Source organism: Melanerpes formicivorus, unplaced genomic scaffold, assembly GCF_026170545.1.
Source record: "Melanerpes formicivorus ecotype bairdi unplaced genomic scaffold, bMelFor1.0.p_v2 SCAF_17, whole genome shotgun sequence".
Lineage (NCBI taxonomy): Eukaryota > Metazoa > Chordata > Aves > Piciformes > Picidae > Melanerpes > Melanerpes formicivorus.
In genome coordinates this window covers 11,521,453-11,541,418 of record NW_027142369.1, presented here as the reverse complement: position 1 = coordinate 11,541,418, position 19,966 = coordinate 11,521,453, and the positions used below count along the sequence as shown (strand labels likewise).

The window sequence follows — 19,966 nt, the reverse complement described above, 5'->3', positions numbered from 1 at the left end:
CTATATTAAATTTTCAGGGTGTTTTCACTCCTGCCCCCAGCTGACTGATGTTAACATTTTTTGCTTGTTCTTGAGATTATAGTGAACAGCTTGCAGGGGAAAAAAACCAAACCCAAACTCCCCAAACAGCCTGAACCATGTCCTCAGCTGGCATAAACTGAGGCATCTCTCCTTTTTGTACCAGCTGAGAAGCCAGGGTACCACTGCTTTTATTCTAAGCTTTGCAACACAATTACTGTTATAAAAGTAAGCTACTGAGGTGAGTTTTGCTCCAAGTGACATCGTAAGTTAGTGGGGAGCAAGAAATGTGTTGGCAGAGCTGAGTGAGGTGCTGTGCACAGAGTCCATTTGGCAACAGCAGCTGTACTCCAGGATCAACAGAGATGCACCCAGGAACATAGTCTTGTATTTTGTCTCCTGCTTTTCTGACCATCACCTTGATTTGTGTAGTTAGAACTGGAGGAAGGAAAAATAATACTGAAAGCAGACATCTGTAGCATGGCAGCATTTCTGATATACCAGTCTCCAAGAAATATGTTAGCTGTTTTCACATGGGAATGGTTACTACTTAATATGTATTCTAAATTCCATATCCACTGAGGGATAATATTCTTCCTTGGGCACAAATCCCACTCGGGACTAGACTATAACAAATAGGTGTGAACCCTGCACAGGAACTTCATGGATCATGTCAATGCATTTTTGGCTTGCCCTTTGACAGAATGTGTTAAACTGATGGGCTTCTTGTGCTCTGCACAGTTGTGAAAGCTCTGAGGACTGACCAGTACCCTTAATTCTGGGAAAAGGATTTTTCAGAAACAATAAAATCCTGCCAATATCTTCACCATGTTGCCCGTAACAAAAGTGCCTATTTGGCCAGTGTAGTTACATCACCTACACTGTTCTGTTGTCTAGGAGATGTCTTGCATGTCTGTACTTCCAGCTTGCCCAGTGTTCAGCTCCTCCTGACAGTTCTCCAAAGTAAACACCTACCTTCCCCTTCCCAGGTGCCACAAATTCCTTGATCCTGAGCTGCATAGAGCTCAGACAGTGCTCTCATCATATCAGCAGTGAGTGCCACTTCCAGATAGATGGTCAGAGGTGAAGAACTCAGTGGACACTTTGGCTAATGTGATATGGATGCCAAGTAGCAAATTCTAACATGAGTCTGAGCATCACCATGGAGGTCTTGCTGTAGCACAACACTACAGATGCCTGAAATAAAGTCTTTGCCAAGGAGAAGAGAAGCACAAGATGGGGCCAGGGCTGTGTGTCTTAAACTCAGTACTTGAGACCTGACTAAGCCCAATCTGTAGGTTATAGCTGAGAAAGTCTGAAATGACCCTCTACAGTGAACTCCACAAAAATCTCAGTCATACACATCTGAAGTTACTCTGTTCATTGAACAGGTGGGAAAGGAGAAGTAACAGGTGACAGCTTTGCTGTCATGTTTTGCTGCTGTTTATTGAGAAGTCTTCACCAAGAGCACAAACTGAATCTGCTGTGGCTGGGTCCCCAGGCTGCGATGTAAGAAGTGTGTATGAAGTCTCCAGGCATCATTTTCCACAGCCTTGGGTAAATCACTTGTTATTCACTTTCAGAAAGGGATTGTAGGCCTTCTTTTATCTGCCTTACCCTGGTAGACTTGAAGGTGCTTGCTCAAGACCATGATTTGGAAAGTGCTGAGAAAGATTGGCACAGGCCCATAGGTGTTCCTGTAATATAAGGCAGGAAGAGTAACAAAATTTAATGAGATTATCCATCAGAAGAGAGGGAGGGACTTTTGGGTCATAGTCTGTATCTCCTGCAAACCTAGACTGTAGTTCAAAGTAAACACTTTCTTTTATTGTTGTCTTTATTAAAGGCAAAAAAACAAATCAAATAACTTCTAACAAGTTTAAAATGTAAATCTGAATGACTTAAGCTTCATAAGGAAACTGTTCTCTCATCTGGGAGGAGCCTGTGCAATATTCAGTGCAAGACACAGGCCATAGCCATCCTCAAGTAATACAATTAATCAAATAATAAAATCATGCCAAGCCAGTGCTGCTGATCATTTGAAGGGATAAGTGTAGTTATTCTGGCTCACAAATAAAAAACAAAAGTAGCTGAAAGTTAGAACACAGAGAAAAGGGGCTACTCTGAATCCTGCCTCTATTGTTAAACTGTACAAATCTATTGCTTTTCTAATAAATAATCCCAGCACAGAGCATTTTCTTGCCAATATTTTCAACAGCAGAAGTCAAGCCAGAAGGTTCTGAAGCCAACATATTGGCATGGGTGTTTTTTTTTCTCCTTCTTCTAATATACCATGGAATCTAGTTAAATATTTTTCCACTCATGTACTTCTCTCTGCATCTTCTGGAGCAAATGTGAGTCCTATTTCCTCATAAAAATATCTTAGCATTTGACAGGTTGGGTGTCTTTGATCCTGAAATGGTTTTGGATAATTTTTCTCCCCCACTTTGACTTTGTAATATAATGCTCCATAAAAAGGTATATGCATATATGCAACTTTAAAAGGGGATCCTTATTTGAAATTAAACTTTTACACCAATTAACCTCCTCCCAGTGCACTATAAAGTGCAGTAAAAACAGCATTCTTACAGAGACCCTCACAATTCTCAGACTGATGCCTCCCTGGCTGTGGAACCCAGAACATCTGCTTTAAATTAGCTCTGATGGAAGGTCTACTTGTAAATGCATGACTTAATCAGCCTTACTAAAGTAAATGGCACATACTGTAGCAGAGGGTGCTTCAGAGTCAGACTCAAACCTGTCTGTTTTTTGAAGCAGAGAGGGGAAAAAAGGTGGGGAGGAGGGAGAGGGGCACGGAGGGGGCAAACTTTAAACCAAAGGCAATTTTTTTTTTTTGTTTGGTTTGGTTTTGCTTTTATGAGCTGCCATTAGCAGATGTGTGGCTGTACCATAGCCAGTCTAACTCCCAAGCAACATGTGCAGCTGCACAGGGTAAGCCTGCCTTGCTCCTCCCCACGTTCATATACCCGTGCTTTCAGGCCCTGTTTAGATTGAGACTGAAGAGCGTTCTGGAAAGCGTGACATTCTTTGCCTTCAGGCTCTTGCCCAGCCTCCCTGAGTGCTCAGTTTGTCCTGAGAACAGTGTAACAGCAGCTCATCCAGAAGACCTTGCATGTAGTTGAGTCTTTCTGCACTGCTCAGGCCCTGCTAATCTTTCCTGAGAAAAAGGTGCCACTGGCTTCCTCTTGGTTTTTAACAGCAGGGATTGTGAAGGGATTGCAGGAGGTCCTTATGAAGCTGAGTGAGTGGGTATTAAAATGACAGATGAAATTCGGTGTATATAAAGTGATTCATGCGGGGAAAAACAATCCTAGATTCATTATAAAATGATGTGCTCGGAGCTGACTGTTACCACTAAGAAGTGAACCTTGAATGAAAACATCAGCTCAGGGCTCAGAAGCCACCAGGAAAAAAAAAAAAAAGAAAATCAAATCTCATGAATGATTAGGGAAGGAAAAGAAAGCAAAACAAAACCCAATTCATCACTCTCTACAGCCATGGTTCATCCACACCTCAAATAAGGTGTGTTGTTCTGTCCCTTCATCTGTAAACCCCTCCCCCAAAAAGGATATCATGAACTGGAAAAGGTTCAACAAAGGGCAAAAATGATGATCAAACATTTGGAATGACTTCCATATGAAAAATGATTCAATCTGGGAAAGAGACAGGTTGGGGGTGGGGGCATGACAGAAGCCTACAGCACTACAAATGGTAAGGAGAGGTTGAGCAGAGATCAACTCTTCACTGTCTTTTCCACTACAACAACTAGTGCATGTGATATAAAACCAGTAAGAGCAAGGTTGAAAACAACAGGAAGTGTTTCTTTACATGCTGGTAACAGAGCTGTGAAAATCCCTCCCAGAGCATGCTATGGATACAAATGTAGTGGTTTCAATGGGAGAAGAGATCAATAGACATAGGAACTAGAAAAAATACTTTGAAGGAAAAGAAAAAAACTAGAAAAAATAGAAAAACTATTTAGATAGTAAGAGAACAAGAAAGGAAAAGCAAGTGAAATGAGAGAAGAGACTAGGGAGACAGAAGATCTGATCTGGAAAGGGACTGGTCACATTCGCAAGCTACATAAGGAAGGTTGTAAAATTCACATGGAAGGTACAGGGATGTGAACTAAAGAAGATGGACAAAAAAGGTAAGAAATGCACAAAGGCACATATAGATGGGAATGAGGACCTTCCAGACTGGAAACAGCTGGAGAGGAAAAATAATTAATTAAAATGGGATGGGAGAAACAGCCAAGTCAAATCTGTATTTGTCTGCTAAGGAGAGAGAGCTTTATGTTGGGGATACCAGAGTCATACCACTTTGGGAAAGTTCATTACTCATACTTCTTGTGCTGAGGCATTACACATCCCATGTGAAAATAAAGTGGAGGAACAACATCATAGATGCAAAGCAGGGTTTACAAAACTCAGAAACTAAATCAAATCAGGACTGCTTATGCAATCTTATTTTGGCCTTATTGTTCTTTACAGTCATATTACTCCAGCGTATCCTTTTCACAACACTTACCCACGTATCTCACTTCCTCTGCACCTGGCCACAACAGCCTTCATCCCCTCTGGATCTGAATAAGGTTGCTTTCTACTTTGTCCTGGTTGAACACTGGGGGAGAAGCCAGAGAAGAGACAAGAACCTCTTCTCACTACCCATGTACTCCTACTCAAATGAGCAATGATTAGAGAAATAGTAAGGTTGTTGAATAAGCTCAGTAGAAGTGGAGGTTTTGTTGGTTTGGGGTTATTTGTGTTTGTTTTTTTTGTGTTTGGGTTTTTTGTTTGGTTTGATTTGTGTTTCTTTGTTGGTTTGGTTTGGTTTTTGTTTTAGCAGACAACTGAAAAGTGTTTTCTGAGCATGTGGGAACTATGAGCTTTTCAACAGCTTCTGCTTTGTGCTGTACGAGGAGATTTTCATAGGCACAGCAAAAGTCACCTTCCAACGATTTACTGTCACTCAGAAGGTAAGAAGCACAACAGCTACTCATACAAAAGGCACTAAAATTCATTTAACATAGATAAGCCATGATGTTTCTCCCAACTTTTTTTTTTTTTTTGTTTGTTTGTTTAAGGAGACAACTCCTTTGTTTTGAATAAATGCCTCTTTCTAGGAGTCCCAAACATTCAGTTGGAGGATTCTGGTATATATATGAGAAATCTCAGTGCACGTAATCACATTTTCATAAAAGGTAAGCAATCAAAATCAGGACATTACAATGGCAAATGGTGAGCAATTAGAATGAAGGGCAGTGCAATTAGTCCCACATGTACTGCAATTAACATCAACATAATTATTCCTTTTTTATATTATTTTATTTATTTTGGAACTATTATGCTTGGGAAGGGAGAAGTTTTAAAACAACAAGCATGTACACTGAAAGCACTGGAAAATGAAAGTGGAAAACACAGATGCTCTCTTACCAAGCATTATTCATTTCACTTTAAACAGATATCTTTATTTTCTAGGGTATGCTTCAGGAATGCACATTGGGCTCTGGTGGGTTTAGTGGAACTTAAATATATGCCTTTAAACTGCACTGAGGCTTTTCCAACCCAGAAGTCATACACTAATACAAATGTCAATAGACTTGCTAATTTAACATTACTGTTTGTAGCCATGCTCATTGAAGTGAGTAGGTAAAGACTTGAAGAGTGAGCTAATTTAAAGCCAGAGAGGGCCATTAGATTATCTAGTCTAGTTTACTAAAGAGTAATCTGCTTACTAAGGGTATCTCTCTTTTGAGACCAGTAATCTGAATTTGCACAAGACTAAATTTCATTTAGCTGAAACCTCTTTTCCAGAAAGGCATTGTATCCTGATCTGAACATAAAGACACAGAAAGACTCTCACTTTCCTTGGTGACGTGTCCCTGTAACTATCTATTCAATATTTCCTTCCAAGAGTTAAAATTCTTTCTTTCACTTATGGGTTTTTGTGACACCATTCCTTTTTGTGTTAGAGTCTTCAGTACGTGGCCATCGAATGGAGAGATTGTATGCAGTCACTTCTCAGCCTTCTGTTTCTTTTATATGACTGAAGCAGTCTGAGCTTTTCAAGTGCCTGTCAGTTTCTCCAGCCTTCAATCAGCATTTTTGGTGCCCCAAAAAAATCAACATCCCAAACACTGAGTGACTACTCCCATTCATGTGGCTTACTGCATTACAGCTCACAAGTCCCACCCTGTATATGGATGCTTGTGCAGAAATTCTCCTGATAAAACACATTACTAAAAAAGCTAAGATTTTTATTATTTTTTTTTATGAAAGGATAGCTCCACAAACATAGCCAGTCCATGTTTGGCAAGCAGCTTTGTCTTCCATTTCCTTTGTTGAGATGCTTGGGACTCTTTGTCTGAATTGCTCTACACTTTACAATATAAAAATACGGTTTCTGGGAAAAGCCTCCTCTCCCCCTGCTGGTTCCACTCAAAACATAATTAAACCAAAGTTAAATGGGAGTTTTCAAACCCCAGCACTTCCTGGGGGCCTGCTCTTTGCTATCAATCCTTCATTTCTTTACAGCTCATTTTCAGATGCATTTGTTAGAAGTTATTCTCTGGCTACGCCCTTCTTTATGATATAAATCAGTCATTTCTGGCCTGCCCGGACATTGCTTAGTACTGCCAGTGCCATTCCTGCCAGCCCTTACACAATATAGCAGGCTGAGTCATACCTCAGAGAAAGGTCTATAATTGCCCAATTTCATGTTATTTCTTTTCCATTAGAGAGCCAGACTAGGGGTAAGCATGTACATGTTGGGGGTAATACATATTCTAAATAATGCCTTCTTGCCATTCTCTTCTGCTGCTGTTGCTTTCTGTTTTATTCATTATATATGATTCAGAAAAGCATTTATTTAGCATTGGTCTTTTAGAGTCAGAAAATGGGAGACATATTGATTAGTAGTTGCTCATGTGAAGTTGTTTAAATAGTGCTTTAAAAGACATTAGGCAGCACTTCACATCAAAAACCACTCAGACACATGTATTTGGAAAGATACTGACTAGACTCATATTTCCTGTATTAAACTACTTGTATAAAAATGTGTTCTTTTCTGATTTATGAAATGAGCAAATGACCCTCTGGAGAGTTTCTCATTCAGACATGAATACCTAAACAAAATCTTAGTAAATCACTTGAACTTGCTAGAATTTTCCATATGAAGACCATTATAAATGTATCAATATTATGGCCTGTGCATATTCAATGCGCTCCTGAAATCTATATCCCTACGCTGTTAGCTGTTGAGATGTACATGTAAAAAGGCATACAAGAGCACCAAGAAGGTATACAGAGAATATCAATTCCTTATTCATATTTGTTTTGCTACATGCTGACAAAATGTTTAGTCAAACTTACCTCCTCAGCTCAGCACCATAAATTTAAACTTTAATTATAGTTTAATTATAATTCAAGCCTTTTTCTTTTTCACATAATTGTTTTGCACGTTCAGTGACAAGAAAACACTACAGTGAGACCCACTGAGCAGATCTTAGCAGATAATTTGACCCATCTGTGGGATTTAGTAGGTTGGAAGATGTAAAAATATTTTAAGCAATTTAAAAGTCATGTGTCTAATTCAGCCCTCAGATATAGATACATAAAAAAAGCTACCAGATGTTGTAAGAAAGATGGAATGGTGGCAGACATGGGAAAACCAGAGCGAGAAGTGTGAGGACACTGTATAGATTTTAGCTTACACCAGGAATTCAGATCCCAGTCTCAAATCCAAGGGGGCTGAGAGAAAGATTACGATTGCTCTAAAAGGCTTTTGACTATTATTTCCTAATATTACCTAAAAAGCATTAGAGGCAGCAAGGCACTGAAGTATCACAGGGATGACCGCCACAGTGCCTGATACAGATTAGAAGGATTTTTATTTAGGCCTGAATAAAGCCAAGACAGACATATGGACAATAAATGTTTGTGTATGTGTGTGCGTATATATGTAGGTTTAGCATGGGGTTTATGGAATTAGACTCTGAAGCTGGAGAGGACCTACAAATGGCCACCCCCGAGTAAGAGTGGTGGGTTCAGTGTACTTGTGATCCCTAGGCTGTTGAGAGGAGCTAAATGCCCATTTAGGCAGAGAGAAGGAAATCTGCCTGAACCGCTGGTACTAGCATAAATTGCTGTAGCTTGCTTGGCTTTTCAGATGTGGAGCCTGCTAAACCATTAAAAACAAATCAAAGCAACAACAGCAAAACACCCAAAATCCAAAAATAACCACCACAACAAAAATCTTGTATAGGGTACAAAACCTCTGAAAAATGATTCCTGAGAAAGGAGTGGAGCTAGATTTCTGTTTCCACCACAGGAAAAGCCTGAGACAAACCATAACCAAGGGAGAAACTAAAGATTTATTTGCTTGTATTGTCAAAGATTAGAAGCTAAAACTTAGTAACTAAAACTTGAGATTTGAGCACTATGGAAAAGAAATATTAATTAGGCACTAATGAAGGAGAGGAAGCTATGAATGACTTGCAGGCTATGGGATTGCCTAATGCATATAGGAATCTCTCAGTGACAATCCTGCTAACAGAAACCTCCTGTGAGTAAACTGAAATGATTCTGCAGCAGGGGAAGAGCCTGGAAAGAGAATACAGCTGGGACTGGTTACTCTTCAGGTACACACCACCCATTGAGCTGTGATCATTGGCATAGGTGCCTGAGAAATTCTGGAGATCACTCAGGTGAGAAATTCACCATAAGGTTCAAATGGGTCCAATACCAATCTTATAATAATACTGAAAGAAGGAGGGAAATCTCCTAGTGTAAGTTTTGGACACGATGATCTTGAAGGTCTCTTCCAACCTGGTTTGGTTTATTCTAATAAAGGTGTATTCTAATAAAAGGTGTCCCTGCCCACAGTAGGGGGGTTGGAGATAGATGATCTTTAAGATCCCTTCCAACCCAAACCATCCTATGATTCTATGACTGCACAGAGGTCCAGGAAGAAGCAATACACTGGGTCTCCACATCCATTAATAGCCACACTGGGAACAGGATCCTGACCTGGACAGATATTTTATTACATGACCCAGAGCAGTTGTTTCTGTGCAAGCTGAAGAAAGGCATAACTTCCTTGTACTGGGTCAGAGGTGCTCCACAGCTCTCAAAGTCAAATCTGTGCTAAAAGTTAATGAGCATTTCCATGATGTTTGGATTCTGTGGTCCTTGGCATACCAGCATTGAATTCACAAAGGCAAAAGAATATGTGCTTCCTTTTTACTTACTGCTAACTTCCAAACTGTATATACATGTTATTTTTATATTTTTAAGAGCAGTTAGTAAAGATATCCTCTGATTTCCCACAACATCCCCTCAACAATCAGCACAACTGTCCCATGCTAGTACACTGGGAAAGCTGTTCTCCATCCCACATGGATTTTCAGCAGGAGCAGGGAAGTCATTGTGCCCCTCTACTCAGCACTGGTTAGGCCACACCTTGAGTACTGTGTCCAGTTCTGGGCCTCTCAATTTAAGAAGGACATTGAGACTCTTGAACATGTTCAGAGAAGGGCAACGAGGCTGTTGAGAGGCCTCGAGCACAAGCCCTACAGGAAAGGCTGAGGAGCTGGGGTTGTTTAACCTGGAGGAGGCTCAGGGGAGACCTTATTGCTGTCTACAACTACCTGAAGGGAGGCTGTAGCCAGGAGGGGTTTGGTCTCTTCTCCCAGGCAACCAGCATCAGAATGAGAGAACACAGTCTCAAGCTGCACCAGGGGAATTTTAGGCTTGAGGTGAGGAGAAAGCTCTTCACAGGGAGAGTTGTTAGCCATTGGAATGTGCTGCCCATGGAGGTGGTGGAGTTGCCATCCCTGGAGGTGTTCATGAGGGGATTGGATGTGGCACTTGGTGCCATGGTTTAGTAGTCATGAGGTGTCGGGTGACAGATTGGACTTGATGATCTTTGAGGTCTTTTTCAACCTTTTTTTGACTCTATGATTCCCTGTGGTGTTTGTTGTTTTTTTTTAATTGTTAAAATTTTGTTTCCATAATGCAAGTCTTTGAACAGTAGTTGTTTTTGGACATATTTATGAAGTATCTCTTTTAAAAGTAATGTATTTTAAGGTAGTCAACCAAACAGCTCAGGACACAGCTAAAAGGCAGCCAAAGAAACAAAATTAGGTACAGTTACAGTACATCCTTCATGGTGGGACTCAGTGCAGAAGGAATTTCTAAGTTCAGGATGACCCTGTCATGGTGAGCACAGAGCTCCTCATCCACTTTCAAGTCCTCTCAGTTCTTAAATGAAGCAAAAAGAATTAAACCCTGTTGCCATGGTTAATGGCATGGAGAATGCCTTCTACAGCTTGTCTAGCTTGGAGTTTGGGTGAGGACAAACTTCATAGGCAAAGAAGAGACTCTACCCTGAGGAGAGTCCTGGAGATTTATTCCTCCTCCTCTATACGTGCAACTCTTGCCAGATCTTCCAACAGCAGCTTTGCATATTTTACACAATGTAACAGCACAAAGTCGCAGCCTGCTGCTGCCATCTCATCTGGCCCTGGTGCTGAAGGAGCTTCGTGCCTCACAGCACAGCTAGATCCAGCAATGCCCATGATGAGGAGAGCCTGCGCTGAGGGAGGAGGAAAGGTAAGGAACAGTGCCCCTGACTGACTGCCCAAGCCACAGACCTGCCTCCAGGGGGGCAGAGAAGCCAAGCTGGAGAGAGAGGAGAGTCCCCAGCCATATCTACTATTCCACTGGGCTTCTGATGTCCTCTGCTGCCTTCTGTGACTGGGGTGGGCAGGGTATAGCAGGGTGTGAGAGATGGATTGGGAGGATGTGATAGGAGGTATGATGATGCCAGGCTCTAAAAGGTTAGAATTTCCTCATAGTGAACTGGATGAAGAGCTTATTGCCTTGTGTGCACCTTCTGGGAGGATTCAGGAAGGAGCTGAGAGACCACACATCACACTGAAGTCTGGCTGAAGTTTTCCTGGGTTTGAGAATTTGCAGCTTTCTTAAAGTCAGTGTTACAAGTTCAGCTGTGTGGTAATGTGAGGGAAGGGGTCAGGTCATCATGATTCCATTCAATTAGTTAGCTTTTGCTCTCCATATACAAGGTAGCCAAATTTTGTTACCTTGCGCTAAATGACTTTTAACAGGTGCAGCTGAGTCTAAGTTAGCCCATACACAAATCAGTTTTGAATTCCTTCAGGTGTTTTAGGCAAGGAGGTCCTCCCTGGTAGTGTCAGAGCTGCAGGAAATTCTGAGCAATTTGTGGCAGTTAACAGCAGTAGAACACTCATCCCATCTCCTCACCGACACATTAACGCTACCTCTTAGGACAGGATCTGTGTCTCGGTTTTGTTTGGTAAGTGACATTCCCATTACCACAGGCCTATGTACAGAGATTGCACTGGGGTGCTTTTCCGCTTTTGTGTGGGGACACTGCAAATATTTTTGCAGATCTTCAGTTCATGGAAGTCTGTACCTCAGGATGGTGAGGAAAATGGCACCAAGAATTACAGAAACTTTTCTAGTCAGTAGTGAAAAATATTCCCTTATGGACCCTTGGATTTCTAGACCTCTGAGAAGGCAAGGCTGCTCAGCCACATCTGGAAGGACTGTTAACCACAGGTTTGCACTCAGACTATTTGTAACTGAGAGACGTTGTAGGCCAAATACCATGCTAAGTGCTGCCTTGCAGAAGAGTGTCTTTAGTAATTGTTAGTGCTGGCATGTGAAATATTCTGTGGTTCTCCATTGGACATGAGTGCTGCTAGATACAAACTGATACTTGATTATAATAATCAGCACAGTGCTCTCTTGTGTGGTTGATTTGCTCTGTTACTGAAATATGAATGCATCCATGTTCATGTGAGTGTTCTTCTGCACATGCAGGAATTAACTTCATTTCTGTATTTCATTTCATAGGAAGGGCCAGTTCATAACTCTGGAGTTATGCCTCATGATTAATGAACTTCAAGGTTTTTAACCCCTCAAATGTCTTGTTGCTGCCTTTGTTGTTCCATGTTTTCCTCCCCTTACATATCTCACTGCTTTCAATTTAGTTAATAAGTATGCTACGGTGGTCTGGGATAAAGTATGTAGACTGTATCTGCATATGGGGTAAGATAGCAGAAACTACTTGAGAGTTTTCCTTTCAGTACGAAGGTTTTGTGACATGAACATAAATCATTGAAGTATGTGTTGAGCCAGCTGTTACATCATTTAAAAATAGTCAAGTTGGTGCCAACATGACAGATCACTCAAGTTGGGGGCCATAAACAGAAATCAAAGGCACGCATTAGCAATGCCCCAAAGTTTGTATGGTTCTATGACGAACCCTCTGCCCCTTCTATCACATATGTGATGGTGTTACAGAATAGCCTGCTGTCACTTCTCTAATGTATCAATGTCGTCCAGTCTGGGAAGGTAGCCTATGCTGGAGGCTCTATGAAGGTGGAAGACATTTTCTAACTTTTTATGTTAGATTGAAGTTAGTCTTCTCAACATCACAATAAAGGGGAGATTTTAAGAGTTCTTGTATCCCCAGCAGCTTGGGTGGCATGGCCATTTGGGTATTAAATACTCAAAAAAGCTCAAAGCCTATGAAGCGGTCAAAGAGAAAAGAAACGAGGTTAAAAGTTTAAGCCATGATACAAGCTGGGCAATGAGAACGGATATTTTAAGCAGTCTAGACAGCATATTAGCAGAGAAAGCTTACTGTGTTGTACTCTGTTTACAGTAGTTTTTCATGGACAGCAGAAAATATTAGGAATGTAGCATAACTAAAGCTTTACCTTTTCCTGTTGAGAGTAAGTTGTTGTGCAGTCTTTGTGCAAAGAACATGGCACCTATACACACTTAATTCAAGAAGGCCACAGGGCCTGAGGGGAAAAGGTGCAAAAACCCCAAAATCTTATTGAAGATGATTTTGTTTTCCCTCAAAAGAAAAAGTAATTTACATATCTCTCTGGAGACAGGTATAACATAGCCATTGGTGCTTTAGAGCAGATTTAAGAGGCGACTGCAGTGTTTGGGCACCTGTGTTTTTTATGTTCACATGTATATATTTTCATGTTGCAGAATGAAAAATATGCAGTCTTCATTAGTCTACTTTGCTCAGCTTGTTTCAAGCTTTGCCTTTTGCTTTTGCCATTCCTCCCCCAGCCCCCCAACTGAATAAAAAGCAAAGAATGTGGCATTTTCAGCCCATAAATCTTGCTTTCTGTAGGCTATGTTCTGCTTACAGCTCTTATTTAGAGTAAGTTAATGAGGCCAACATATACCTCAAGGCAGAATCTGGACCGCTGAGATTGCCTGGGTAAAGCTGGCTAAATGGAAAGATGGTTAAAGCACTGGCTTGGGACTTGACAGACAGGTTCAGTTCTCAGCTCATCTCTGTGATGTGATCTGTGAGCTCTTGGGGGAAGATGCTTAGGCTTCAAGGTTGTGCTCCATGATCATTCTAGATTACAGTGCTTACAATCCTCCTTTCCTTCACTTTGTGTTACAAGCTCATGCCCTTATCTGCTCCTTTGCATCACTACACAAGTGTAAACAATCATCCTTTTGGCCTGACATGAATGCCAGCTCTTTGGGACAGGGACCACTTCTTAATTTGATCCCTTTCTACAAGAAAGTAAAATTGTCTGAAGTGTTTTGTTAACAGCAGTGATTATTAATCACTTATTGGTACAACATTAAGTATTGCATACTTCACATCTATTAGCTCTAAGTAGGGATTTCTTGCCAAAACTCACTTGACAATTACTGCTCTTATCCTCTAAGGTTACCTGCAAATATTCAGCTAAAAACAGGGCACTGAAATAGCTGTCCATGTGAGTGTGTATCTAAAACATGATTATCAAGACAGTTACATGCTAAACACCTCAGCTATTCCAGTTCTGTCTTTCAGGCAAACTGACCATCTAAATTATGAACATGTTCATAGTTCTCATGAAGAAGAACCCTCTGTCTGGACTCTGACCTATAAACTGCCACCACCAATTACATTTTTCAAGAAAGACAGTGGGTTTTAGGAATTTTTTCTGAGCTTCGGATCAGGAGTTTAAACTATTGCAGTGGGATTTTCAAAAGCCCTCTCTGGAAGCTGTGCTGGGACAGTGCAGAGCAGTTTTCTAAGCCTGTCATAAGTACACTGGAACACATTTACCTGCAGGTGTTTACATATACATTTTATTTAACCTTGTATGTATGCAAATTCTGTGAGGTTGTCAAATTAATTGTGATTGTGGCTGAATTTGTATTTCATAAAGGTGAGTTCATGAGAAAAAAGGAATGGGGAGAAAAATAAAGTGGGACTAAAGAGAAATATGGCAAAAAGCAAAGAGGTGGGAGCTATGTGAAAGAGCAAAGAAAGGACAGAGAAAAACTATTAACAAATATTATCTACAGGAAGTATATTACAGTCCACCCAGCTCCAGCCTTATGAGACATACTTGATCTTATACAAAAGTTAGGACACTGCAAGAACTTGAAATATATGTTCTTACTGCTTGTATGTGTGTGTGGTCTTAAAGCATCATTGAACAAGGACCAAGAGTGGGCAGTGCAAGTAGCTGTTCTTTTCCAGGAATATAGTGAGAATCTGAATCCCAAATAGGGTTACACTTTATAGTGGCCATTACTGGACTTGGCTGCAGCTCTGTTCACAAGGATTGCAAGCTTAAGAGCCTGCCATCTCAGGCAGAAAAGTGAACTTTTCTTCCCAAAGGAATAAGGGTATCTGAATTTCTAGCAAGGTAAGCTGAGGAAATTCACGTGTAACAGAAAGCTCACTGCAAAGACGAGATGAGTGTGAATTTTTAGCAATGTGCAGTGATGAGTCATTGCAACTTCTATTAATATAATTGGCATGTATGTAAATAAATTCACATGTGCTCTTCTGGAAAGTTAGCTCATGAGGTCAGTCAGCAATAATAAACCAAGAAGAAATGCAGTTTCATAAATACAGTGAGCCATGGCTTTATTTTCTAGGCATATTAGAAAGAAAAGGAACAGCTTTGTCATTTGCAGTGGAACAAATTAGTCTAAGTCAGAAAATGTTTTTTAGCTCTGCATAGATATATTTCATGCACTTCAGAAACCACATGCATTTGCATGTAGTTTCATATTAAAAAATGCTGAAGAAATCTGTGCATTCTCTGATTGCTTAAGGACAACATATGGTGTGTAGATATATAACCAGATCTGGGAACATAAATCAGCAGAGCTCCCTGGAGATCAATGCAGCTTCATTATGCTGTACCTGTTGAGGATCTGACCATGTATAACAGGAACTGGATGAAGTTCTTTCATGTTTCAGGTAGTGTTATACATTAGCACCATAATGCAGGGTTGCCTTTCTCCCCCCACTCATAAAAATCCAAAACCTGTTGCCTATTATGCCCTTAGCCACCCATTCATAGTTCAGACACCCCTGAGTCCAACATTGTACAAGGAGGAACTTGTGTTCTCTGAACAAAAGCTGCTGCTGCTCTTAGGGTGGGACTTTCCAGACTTATTGGTTATCCTAGTAAAACCCAGGAATGTTTTAAAGGCAGTAGCATTAGAGACCACCAACTATTTTATTGTTGAAGCCTAAAAGAAAAATCTATTATACCTGAGATTGACTGTTTCTTTTAGCAGGCTCCTTAGAAAAGTAGAAGGGCTGAGTTTTTACAAGGGCATTAAAGCATTATTTCAGATTGCATGAGTCTGGATATTTACACACAAGAATATAATAAGCATGTGAGAAAATAAACTGGATCTGGCCCTATCACATCTCTTTTCTGTGTTAACAGAATGCAGAAGAAACAGTATGAACAGAGGACCAAATCTTGCCTGTTCAGTATTGCTGTCCTCATCAGTATAACTTGTGAACAAAACATACATACATACAAAACCCATGTCAAAACAGACATATAGCTTCACAATCTTAGAACCATAGGATCATTTTGGTTGCAAGAGACCTTTATTATCAGCAAGTCCAACTGTTAACCCAGCACTGCCAAGTCACCACTAAACCATGTTCCTCAGCACAACATCTACAAGACTTTTAAATATTTCCTGGGATTGTGAATCCACCACTTCCTTGGGCAGCCTGTTCCATGGCTTGACAACCCTCTTAGAGAAGAAATTTTCCTTCATTTCAACTCTAAACCTCCCTTGGCACAATTTGTGTCCATTTCCTATTGTATGTTACTTGGGAGAAGAGACTGAGCTGCCCCCTTGCTACAATCTCCTTTTCAGGTAGTTGCAGAGTGAGAAGCCCTCTCAGCCCCCTCTTCTCCAGACTAAACAACTAGTTCCCTCATCTGTTTCTCACAGGACTTGTTCTCTAGGCCCTTCTTTGGACAGCTTCTTTGCCTTCTTTGGACAGGCTCCATCACCTCAATATTCTTCTTGTGAGAGTCCCAAAACAGAACTCAGAAAGAAATCAAAATTGAAGAGTTAAACAGGGAATTTTATAGGCTGTGCAAAAACTGAAATCCTGAATCATCTCAGAATGGTTCTATGCACAATTTCCATCAATAAATGTGGACTAACTAACTGTATCTGGTAGATCTGGATTTCCCCTGCCCAAGGCTGTGTAAGAAGGTATTGGGAATCAAGAAACCAAGTTTTTCTTGACAGCCAAACCAGTACTGTTCACATCATTTATTTTAACACTCATCCTGATGGAGGTAATAAAGCAAATGATGTGAAAGCAAGCCATGTCTCATGGTTAATTAAAGTAGCTAGTAGCTGCTGTCCTGGGCTTTTAATTTTTAGAACTGTTGATTGCATGTTTGCTTATGGTACCTCAAATTATATTTGGTGATTTGAGTACCTCATTCAGGTCCCTAGCTGCTCATATGGTTATGCAGAACTTCCTTCACTAGCCATATTGTTTGTCATTACTTAGAGCATTTTTGATCACTATGTTAATATTTCTGTCGTGAAGTACTGTCTGTGGAGGATGTGAATGTATAATGCAGGTTTTCAGAGGTGAGGATGTAATTGCACAAGTGTTGCTTGCCTTCTCAAAAGAGCAATGTCTAACTGTCTCTCTCAATATAGGATGATGTATGTAATTGAGAAGATCTGAGCCCAGCCATAAAACTCGCTGTAGCCCTGACACTTGAGACATAAGGCCAGGTTGTCAAACTCTCAGACAAAGAACAGTTGTTCAAAATACACTAAGGGAACCTCCATCTCCACATGTGGATGTGCGCCACAGTGTATGTGGTAGCCTAATTTACACCTACAAATCCCAGTAGGTCTCTGTACTGCCTGCTGCTAGTGAGGGTTGCAGTAACTGATCTGAAAGAAGGCCTACAGAGCTGGCTCATTGCCTTACTAGTTTAGGGGGAAATTCCTGCAATTTGGCTGTTTAAACTTATACTTCAATGATAGAAAAACAGAAATCAAAAGTGCTGGACACATTTTGGCCTTATATTAAAGACACAAAGAAGCAATGACCAAGATCTAGGGATTTAAAGATCAGCTGGTGTGCTTAGTCCATTGTATTCCCTGATCTACTTACACATTTATTCTCTTGCTCACAGACAGACAGACAGAATTAATTCATCCCAAGCTGCAATTGTGCATCTGTTTTATATATTTGACTAGTCACTTCAGAAATATTTTTAACTTGTGGGGAGCATTTACAAGTGTAAGAGCAGGGAATGTGACAAATAAAGGTGAGACCATGCATTTGCCAGACAACAATAATGAGACATAATAACTGTGGACAAAAATCTGCTTCTCTATGATCCACCCTTTATGTAATCCCCATGTAAGGATTCAGCAATTTCACCTGGAAAGTATTGAGAGGTTGTAAGGAAATCCTCCCTGTGCATTGAAGGCATGGGTAGGAGTCAGGTCAGCTACATCCACAGTAGTACAAATTTCTGCCACTTGTTTTGAAGGTAATCACAACCTGCTAGTTAAATCAGGCCAGCTGCTATTAGCTACTCATCCAAACTGGCACATGGCAATATGAAGCAATAGATAGGAATGTACAAGGCAGGATAAAGTCTAAATAAAGGATCCTGTTGCCTTCCAGACCTGTTTCCTCAGGTGAACTTTTGCCTTCACTCCTACTCATGAATTCTTAATTTTCCTAATAAAAATCAAATATGTTTTTCTCTCTCCAACAACAGCTGGGTCTTAAACAAGTTTAATTTTCCCTCACACAAATGCAAGCTGAAGATCCTTCTCTGAGCTCCTGATTCTTTCCAGGTTACTTAAACTGACAGGGATTTCTCTTTCCTTCTGTTCTGAGGATCCCTATTCAACGTGAGGCTTGACAGGGATCTGGGCAGCCTGATCTAGTTAAGGATGCCCCTGCTTACTGCAGAGGGGGTTGGAATAGATGACCTTTGGAGGTCCCTTCCAACCCAGACCATTCTGTGAGTCTGTGACAGGGCTGCAGTTGAGGAAAGGAGGCTGACCACAAAATGCTTGAAAAGTGAACTACCTCCAGCTTTCTTCAAATCCTTTTCCAAGTCCCAAAGGAATGCATTCAGGAAGCCAAATGTCTCAGGAAGCAGCCGCCACACGAAATACTTCTAGATGGGGATTGATCCTGAGACGGTGGGAAAGTCAAACTGATTTGGAAAATATTAGTGAAATTGCCTTCGAAACTGGCTTAGCAGAGAGCTGCCACTCAGCTCATGTTTCAGTGGCACAGAGGAGATAAGAAACCTCCCTCACAGTGCAGAGGCAAAGACCTTTAAGCACTGGATATATCAAATCTTGTTTAATTAAGCAAAATCACATTCTTAATTGCTTTGGAACTGCAGACTTTTTTTTCCCCTCCTGAACAGTGACAGTCCTTTTTGTGCTGTAAACTCAAGGGGTGCAATGTCAGAAAAAGATGTCTACAGTCAAATAATTGATAGTTGTGGAATTAGAACAGGGTTAAAGCATGCTGAGGTGTCTTGGATTGTGTTCTGATACTTCTTCTTGATCATGGCTGCATCCCAATGTGTGTGTTCATTAGGAGTGATGAAAAACTGATTGTATTAAAGGGTTTGCTCTACTTCATACCCCATGTCCAGAGACCTTGGTTAGTACAAATACAAATGTTGGGCCAAGAAAGGCAACAAAAAGCCTTAATTCAGCATATTTACATAAAAACTCCACTGCCCAGGGAGACTGTTGGAGTCATCTTCCCTGGAGGTATTCAAGAGACATGTGGACATGGCATCTGTGGACATGGTTTAATGGCCATGCTGATCTCAGATTGATGGTTGGACTCAAGAACTTAGATGTCCAACAGAAAAAATTCTATGACTTTATGATCCTATGACAACTATGATTTTATTCTCTGGTTACCAGTGTTTTGGGTGAAACAAGATCTATTCTTTGCTCTGCTTTTCTTGAGATAGATTATATAATTTAGAAATGCTGTCTTTTGGGGGGGGTGGGGGGGGGGGAAGGGGTTCACACATATAAATTCTTGTAAAAACAATGGATCTCTGTTGTACAAAGAAACTCCAACAGAAGTTTTTTGGAGGATGAAACCTTACCGAATTTTAATTATCCTAATCCCTGAAGTATTCTAGGTGAGTGGAACAGACCTGCTGTTTGCAGAGCAACAGGGCTCACGGCTCTGCAGAGTGTTGCAGGCAAGACCGACCTCTGCAGGACAAAGTGAAACAGGTCTATGGAGAACTGAATGGAACTGTGGCTTGTGGTAGCAGCAATAAAAAGTAGCTGTTCTCCCATTTCTTGGAGAAAGTATTTCCTCTTTCTTCTTTTCTTGAGCCACACTCACAGTGTATGTTTGCAGAAAGGCGCAAGTGAAATTTCTGTGTGAGATCCTGCCCTCCTCTTTGCTCCCTCTGATGCACAGGACAGTTGTGATGAGTAATAAACTCTTACCGATAGTTTCAGGGTGAAAAGCTCCTTGCAAAGTGTTTGTAGGGCCCTAGAAGAGGCAACGCTTTGCTATGAATTTGAAAGGT

General features: G+C 40.8%; 1 long non-coding RNA gene across 1 annotated transcript; it reads left to right on the top strand.

Moving 5' to 3' along the window:
* The first annotated feature begins 2,922 nt into the window (after window positions 1-2,922).
* Window positions 2,923-18,217, top strand: LOC137446513 (uncharacterized). The gene is made up of 3 exons (XR_010988666.1): window positions 2,923-5,017; window positions 5,126-5,242; window positions 18,158-18,217. It is a non-coding gene; the product is annotated as an uncharacterized lncRNA (long non-coding RNA).
* Window positions 18,218-19,966: the final 1,749 nt, after the last annotated feature.